Source organism: Lactuca saligna, chromosome 4 (assembly GCF_052625555.1).
Source record: "Lactuca saligna cultivar CGN05327 chromosome 4, ASM5262555v1, whole genome shotgun sequence".
NCBI classification, from domain to species: Eukaryota; Viridiplantae; Streptophyta; class Magnoliopsida; order Asterales; family Asteraceae; genus Lactuca; species Lactuca saligna.
The window spans coordinates 228,646,608-228,655,145 of NC_136420.1; positions in this window are offsets into that span (position 1 = coordinate 228,646,608).

Below are 8,538 nucleotides of genomic sequence, written 5' to 3' on the forward strand. Positions count from 1 at the left end.
ACGCATAGGCTAACTCCAAAAGGATGGAGTTTTGGAATCATTTGACCTAAAGTAAGATGATTGTTGTGAATCATGCTTACTTGGAAAAATGACAAAGTCACCCTTCACTTGTACTTGTGAGAGGGTGAAGGTTTGTTGGATCTTATACACACAGATGTATGTGAACCCTTCAAAACTACCACAAGGGATGCTAATCGTTATTACGTGACTTTTGCAAATGATTATAGTAGAAATGGTTATGTCTACTTAATCAAGCATAATTCAGATACTTTTGAAAGGTTTAAAGAGTTTAAACAGGAAGTCGAGAATCAATTGGGCAGGAACATTAAGATGCTTCGATCCGATCCTTGTGCTGAGTATCTTAGTACTGAGTTCCTCAACTATCTAAGGGAATGTGGGGTTGTCTCACAATTGACAGCTCCCAGGACACCGCAGTTGAATGGTGTAGCTGAGAGGCGTAACCGAACCTTGTTGGACATGGTTCGTTCCATGATGAGTCGAGCTAGGCTACTAATCTCATTTTGGGGGTATGCATTAGAGACTGCCACCCATATCCTTAATCTGGTCCCTACAAAGAAGGTTGGCAAAACACCTCACGAGATGTGGACTAGAAAAGTTCCTAGTCTAGCCCACATCAAGGTTTGGGGTTGTGAGGCTTTCGTGAGATGCGAGACTCATAACAAGCTCGAACCTCGAAGTGAGAGGTGTATTTTCATCGGCTACCCACAAAAATCCTTTGGTCACCTCTTCTACATACCTAGGGAGAATGTGGTCTTTATAGCAAGGAGGGCTATATTTCGAGAGAGAGAGAGAGTTCATAAGCCACGGAGACAGTGGGAGGCTAATTGAGCTTGAAGAACTTCAAGATTCAAGTGGTGAAATAACCTCAAATCAGTGTCACTAGGACAGTACAAAAGAATTATGATTGTTGAACAACACAGGTGGACTTAGAGACATATAGTCAAAACTTGGAAGATATAGCCCGGTCAACTATATTATTCGAGGGTTGACTAGCATGTACCTAGTTATAGTTGTGTGGTTGCAACAAGTCTAGAATCTTACCAACAATACCACAATGAGAACACTAGAACGTAACATTAAACTTAAAATACTATAGGAGCATTTTGTGCTACTACAAACTATTTATACACTAGATTCTTATACCTCTCTTCTCACGTAGATTTAAATGGTTGGATTCCATCATGGCCGCCCGTACTTTCCACCCAACGGAAATGTTGGATGGCTTGGGGCAGAGTCTGATGATGAGCACCAAATCCCTTTGGATGATCATCAAGCAGAAGGCTTTTCTGATGGATCTGACTCTGAGCCTGAAGTCAACAACCTACCGCTAGTAGGTCAAGCCCCAAACAACAACCCCCGACCAGCTTTTCCAGGTCGTACACCCTTGTGGGCAACCAACTTGAATCGATGGAGTGATTAGCAGGGTCAACCCTTACCATACTTTGGGGATCGAAGCTTTTACAACCTCAGCGAAGGTGGCTCTGGGATCGAGCTCTACCCTTCATCATCCGCAGAATAGCCCGTAATGATGAACAAGGTCGAGCGGCCATCGATCGAGTCATGGAGATTGATGCCAATTCTGGTGTCAACACAGTCCGCATCCTCCGTCTTAAGGAAGAAATGGAACGGACCAGGAGAACCAATGAGACCCTGCAACAACAGCTAGCTGCCTCTCAAGCCGATGTCATGGAACTTCGAGCTCGTCAAAGGGCTCATGAACGACACCTCCAAGAGGTGGTTCGTCAAGTGGGAGACCTCTGGGTTTACCCGAGAAATTCCCATCGCCGTTAGAAGATGTCTAGTACATCTTTATCTTTTGGGTTAAGGATTAGCCTTTAGTATCTGTGCTCTAAGTAGCACTTGTCTGTAAATTATTCGTAACTTTCGGTACTCTAACTAGGAATCTAGGACCTGTCAAACTTTCTGTACGATATGATGTAAGACCTACTGTTAGGTCGATTTTCCTTGAACTCATTACATCTGTAATACAGTATTGTTGACAACTACCTACTATGTGGGAAAAATCCGTACACTTGTGTTTTCCTACTAATCTTCCTTGTTATGATCTCAAACACTCATTCAATTGTTGGGCTATGGTTAGTTAGTCCATGTGTCACTCTCACCTCTTTTAAAATTGATTCTTAAGATTTGGTTTATCTTTATAAACTTATAGCTGAATGATGCCTCCTCGCAAATCTCACAAGAATAATCTTGCACCTACACCACCTCCTCCGGTCATCGATATTGCAGCCCTCAATGCTGTCGTAGCTGCAGCAGTGGCAACTGCCATGGCTCAGTATCACTCTTCTGATGCCAGCAGAGGTGGAACCCCTATTAACTCTATTCTGGTTGAAATCCCTATGCGCTCGAGAGAGTGATCCTACAAGGATTTCACCAACTGCAAGCCGAATTCCTTCCAGGGCACCGGCTGAGTCATTGCCCTCTCGTAATGATTCGAGAAGACTGGATCAGTCTTCGAGATATGTTATTGCCCTGCTACGAGCAAAGTCAAATTTGCCGCTTGCACCTTTGAAGGAAAAGCCCTGACGTGGTGGAACGGCCATGTTAAGGCACTAACTCTCGTCGTGGCGAATGACATGGGATGGGAAACCATGAAAGACCTCATGATTGAGAAATACTGCCCGAGGGGCGAAATCCAGAAATTGGAGCAGGAGCTTTGGAGTCTAACCATGAAGGGCTCCAACATAGTCGCATATACCGCCAGATTCAGCGAACTGGTGGCCCTCTGCCCCAATATGGTTCCCATTGAAGATAAAAAGATCGAAAGGTACATATGGGGGCTAGTGCCTCCGTATCAGGGGAATGTCCTATCATCAAACCCCGTTACCTTCGACAGTGCCAAGCGACTGGCACAGCAACTCATTGACCATGGAATCAAGACCCCTGCAACAACAACAACCATACCCATCCCCAAACCCTCCAAAGTCGTTGACACTAAGCGGATGTTTTGGGAGGAGAAGAAGAAATAGTGAGCTACCAAAAAGCAGCAACTTGTGGCAGTACATGCCACAACAACCCCTGCTGCTGCTACTGCTCCGTTGGGGCAGTATGTTGGAAATTCGCCTAAGTGCGACAAATGCAATTACCACCACAACGGCCCCTGCCGTGAAATGCAATGCGTGATGGGTTTTGAGCATTCTAACACTTCCTAAGTGTACATGCAACCCTAATAACCTTGGAACTATGTTTGTCTAATTATCATGCAAAGTTGAATTCCAAGGTTATATTCCTATCTAGTATACATGGGGAACAATTTTAACTTGAATAGTAGATAGAATAACTTACCTTGTTGTTGTTTGTGTTCCTTGAAACCTTGTGAGCCTAGCACCCCAAGTGTGATGCCTCAAATGCTTCACACAACACCAAATGCTTTTAGAAGAACTTATGAGAGAACACACACTTCTCAAAAATCGGCCAAGCCCTCTTGTTTCTTTAGTGTAGCCGATTTTGGTGGAGAATATGTTTCTTATATAGTGTTGACACATCTAGGGTTAAACCCTAATGTGTCATGACTCTTCATTTCGATGACCCATGGGTTTGTAACTCCCATGGAGCATCCATGGAGCATCCTATGGGTAGAACCCAACTTGATAATCCATGGAGCCTCTTAGCCCACTATACAAGATATGGATGATTTACATAATCAACCCATATATTTAATTAGTTATCTTTTGATCACATAATTAATTCTAAATTAATTCTTGATCAAACTAATCAAATAATATTATTAATATATTAGAACTTATAATATATTAATAATCTCCAAGTGTTATTTCTCTCATTTAGTCTATCCAATTGCATGGTGCCATGCAACCCAAATGGACCATGCGGGGTCGGGTCAAGTACATACCAGAAATAGTTATGGACTTAGACACCTTATCCAATAGTCTCCCACTAGGATAAGTCTAATAACTATTACTGCAAGTATGACTTCAGGAACCGATCGGCAATCGTAGCACTTTACAAGGTTTCTCGGAACTGAGAAGATGATGGTACTGATGGGTTTTAGCCATAAGAACTTTCCTATGTGCGAATGCAAAACCCTAATGCTTGGATCTAGGCTTTCTAATAAACATGCTTTTGATTCCAAGACTTCTAATGGCTAATTAGGTTAAACAACAATATTGAAACAGATCTAGAATCATACCTTTGAATTCCTTGTTGATCTTGTTTGTCTTGGAGCTTCTAGAGTCACAATTGTCACTCCTCTAATGGCTTACAAACACCAATAGCAAGCAAGATGATTTAGGAGAGAGGAGAGGGGAGGAATTCGGCCAGAGGTTCCTTGCTTAAGGTTGTGTGTCGAATTCCCTCATCCATAGGGTCTATTTATACTTGTAGACTCCTTAAGGGTTTCACCCTAAACCCTAATTGGATAATATTCTCTTAAGGCTATCCAAATCCATTCCATAGATAACCCTATGGACGATTTGAGCTATCCTAAAGCTCTTAGAATCCGTCCAAGGTATATCCTAATGGATTTACAGTCTAAAGTCTAACTATCAGACAATTGACAGTTTATACCCTCTTATTTAATTAATCTCTTTAAGTCACCAAATTAATACCAATTAATTTATGACTTATATTAATCAAATAGCCAAATATTATTCCTTATAATATTTACTCTCTCTTAATAAATCATCCTTCATGTTGCTATGGTGAAGGCAACCCAAAAGGACCATGCACAGCCGAATATAGTTATAGCCTTAGACACTATTCCAACAGTCTCCCACTTGGATAAGTCTAGTAACTATACAATACGGTTTGCAATCGTAGCTCTCAAAGACGCTGTCAACTCTAATCTAATCAATCTTGTCCTTTAGATAAGGGATCATACAGTCCTCTGTTAGATATCATACTGACAATCCTATGGAATGGTTAGTCTAGCATTTAGATTTCTCGATCTCCGATTTATTTGACATAGAACTTAATCGAACACATCAATTCAGTTCTGACCGGGCCCGGCACATAAGTCAAATCAAATCATCGAGTGGCCAAGATATCTCTTCTATCCTCTTAGGATAAAATTTACAGATAAACTTCGACTTATATGCATTTACTTATTCATTAACCAACTATACACAACAATGCGTTTTATAACATCAAGTTACTGATGCGTTTTCGCATTATCAATGCACAATCAATTAACAAATAATAAACCATATATCTAGGTTTTAAGACCATATGATATTATCGTCTTGCGATCACCTTTTATATTGTATTCCATAAGGTGATTCCAGCAAGCGCGGGTTTATTCCAATGCTCAAAACCAGTTCATAAGCACTCATGAACGTTGCAGCAACCCTTGCTATGTCTAACACCATTTAGACATTCTACACACCAATTCATGACAATCTTCATTCATATCTACTCCCAACATATGAACGATTATGGACCATTTGAATAATTCGATTATTCCTAATAAACTCAATTATTCTGGAAGTCAAAACATGCAAAGTGAAACAATAGTTAAACAACTAACATGTGACAGTAACTTTACTCATAAATAACAATCCTTTATTTAATCATCAAATGTTAATTACATTTATCTATTATGCGTTTCTAATACTATCTAATATATGCTAATGTCATCCTTCAGCCCAATACTCCTAGCATGCTGCAAGTGCTTAACCCTACTCAGTCCCTTCGTAAGCGGATCTGCTGGGTTATCTTCTGATGATATCCTCTTCACTACGAGTTGTCCTTCTTCTACACGATGTCTAATGAAGTGATATTTTCTGTCGATATGTCGAGATCTACCATGATCCCTCGGTTCCTTGGTCAAGGCAACCGCACCTTCGTTATCACAGAAAATCTCCATGGGCTCCTTTATGGCCGGCACAACTCCAAGATCACCGATGAAGTTCTTCAGCCATATTGCCTCCTTCGACGCTTCGCTCGCTGCGATGTACTCTGATTCGCACGTTGAATCAGCTACGGTTTCCTGCTTGGAACTTTTCCATGTCACTGCTCCTCCATTTAGGGTAAAGACCCAGCCCGACTGTGAACGGTAGTTGTCCCTGTCGGTCTGAAAGCTGGCGTCACTATACCCTCGCACCTTCAAGTCATCACTCCCTCCAAGGACTAAGAACCATTCTTTCGTCCTCCGAAGGTACTTAAGGATGTTCTTCACCGCAATCCAATGTGCTTTGCCAGGGTTCCCTTGATATCTGCTGACCATGCTCAAACCGAAGGCTACATCAGGGCGAGTACAAGTCATAGCGTACATGATTGAGCCAACTGCGGAAGCGTATGGTACTCGGCTCATTTCTGCTATCTCAGCTTCGGTACTCGGACTTTGAGTCTTACTCAACTTGGCATTTCCTTGTATTGGTAGTTCTCCCTTCTTTGAGTTTTCCATACTAAAACGTTTTAGTACCTTCTCCAAGTAAGTATTCTGACTAAGTCCAATTAGTCTCTCACTTCTTTCTCTTACTATCCTTATTCCCAAAATGTAAGAAGCCTCTCCGAGGTCCTTCATAGCGAAGCACTTTCCGAGCCAGGACTTAACCTCCTGCAGAGTCGGGATGTCGTTTCCTATGAGTAATATTTCATCGACATATAGAACGAGGAAGCTTACTATACTCCCACTGGCTTTGACATATACACAAGATTCGTCTTCGCTTCGTACAAATCCAAACTCTTTGACTTTCTCATCGAAGCAAAGATTCCATCTGCGAGACGCTTGCTTAAGTCCATAAATGGACTTCTCAAGCTTACACACTCTATTCGGATGCTTCGGATCCACAAACCCCTCTGGCTGAGCCATGTAAACATCCTCAGCCAACTTTCCGTTAAGGAAAGTGGTCTTGACATCCATTTGCCAAATCTCATAATCATGAAATGTGGCAATTGCTAGCATCACTCTAATAGATTTAATCTTCGCAACTGGTGAGAACGTCTCATCATAGTCAACTCCAGGAGTTTGAGTAAAGCCCTTCGCAACCAATCGCGCTTTATATGTGTGTACGTTCCCATCCACGTCGGTCTTCTTCTTGAAGATCCACTTGCACCCTACGGTCTTACGTTCGGGCACGTAATCAACCAAATTCCAAACTTGGTTATCGTACATGGATTGGATCTCGCTATCCATTGCCTCTTTCCATTTCGCAGACTCTGGGCCTGCCATGGCTTCCTTATAGCTATTAGGTTCATCAAGATTTACTAGTGTACCATCACTAATATACGTGTCCCCTTCGGTGGTAATATGAAAACCATAAAACTGGGGTTGAACTCTAACTCTATCGGAACGTCTAAGAGGTAAGGATTCGTCAATCGGTTCAACCGGAGTTTCCTCCTCGGGTTGAATGCCAGCGGTAGAGGTTCCTTCATCTATCGATTCTTGAATCTCTTCAAGTTCGATTTGCCTCCCACTGTCTCCTTGGATTATGAGTTCTCGCTCTCGGAAAACTCCTCTCCTCGCAACAAAGATAACATTATCTTTCGGTCTATAGAAGAGATATCCAAAGGAAGTTTGCGGGTAGCCGATGAAAATACATCGCTCACTTCGAGGTTCAAGCTTGTCGTGAGTATCTCGTCTTACGAAAGCCTCGCAACCCCAAACCTTGATATGTGCCAACGAGGGAGCTTTCCCCGTCCACATCTCGTGAGGTGTTTTGGCAACCTTCTTAGTAGGGACTCGGTTAAGGATATGGGCGGCAGTCTCTAAGGCATACCCCCAAAAGAATATAGGTAGTGAAGCACGACTCATCATAGAGCGAACCATATCCAATAAGGTTCGATTACGCCTTTCTGCCACACCATTCAACTGCGGTGTCCTAGGAGGCGTCAATTGCGAAACTATTCCACACTCCTTGAGATAATCGTGGAATTCAAGACTTAGGTACTCTCCTCCTCGATCGGATCGAAGCATCTTGATTTTCCTGCCCAATTGATTCTCCACTTCATTCTTGAACTCTTTGAACTTTTCAAAGGTTTCTGACTTTTGCTTGATTAAATAGATATACCCATATCTACTATAATCATCGGTAAAAGTCACATAGAAGCGGTTCCCATCCTTCGTGGTTGATCTAAAGGGTCCACATACATCGGTATGTATTAGGTCCAATAGCCCCTCACCCCTTTCACAAGTACTCGTGAATGGTGACTTAGTCATCTTTCCAAGTAAACAAGACTCGCATGTGTCATCTTCCCTAAGGTCGAATGACTCCAACACTCCATCCTTTTGGAGTTGGGCTATGCGTTTCTTGTTGACATGTCCAAGACGACAATGCCACAAGGATGCTTTATCCATACTAGTGGAAGAATCAATATTCAAAACATCATTTCCTAAGTTATCAACAATCATAACAGTTTCATATATTCCATTACATGGTATAGCTTCAAAGTAAAAGACACCATTTAGATAAGCCAAAATAGAACCATTCTCATTATTAAAAGAAAATCTAAATCCTTGTCTATATAAACCATGAAATGAAATGATGTTTCTAGCCATTTCTGGCGAATAGCAACAATTGTTTAAATCCAAAACTAAAC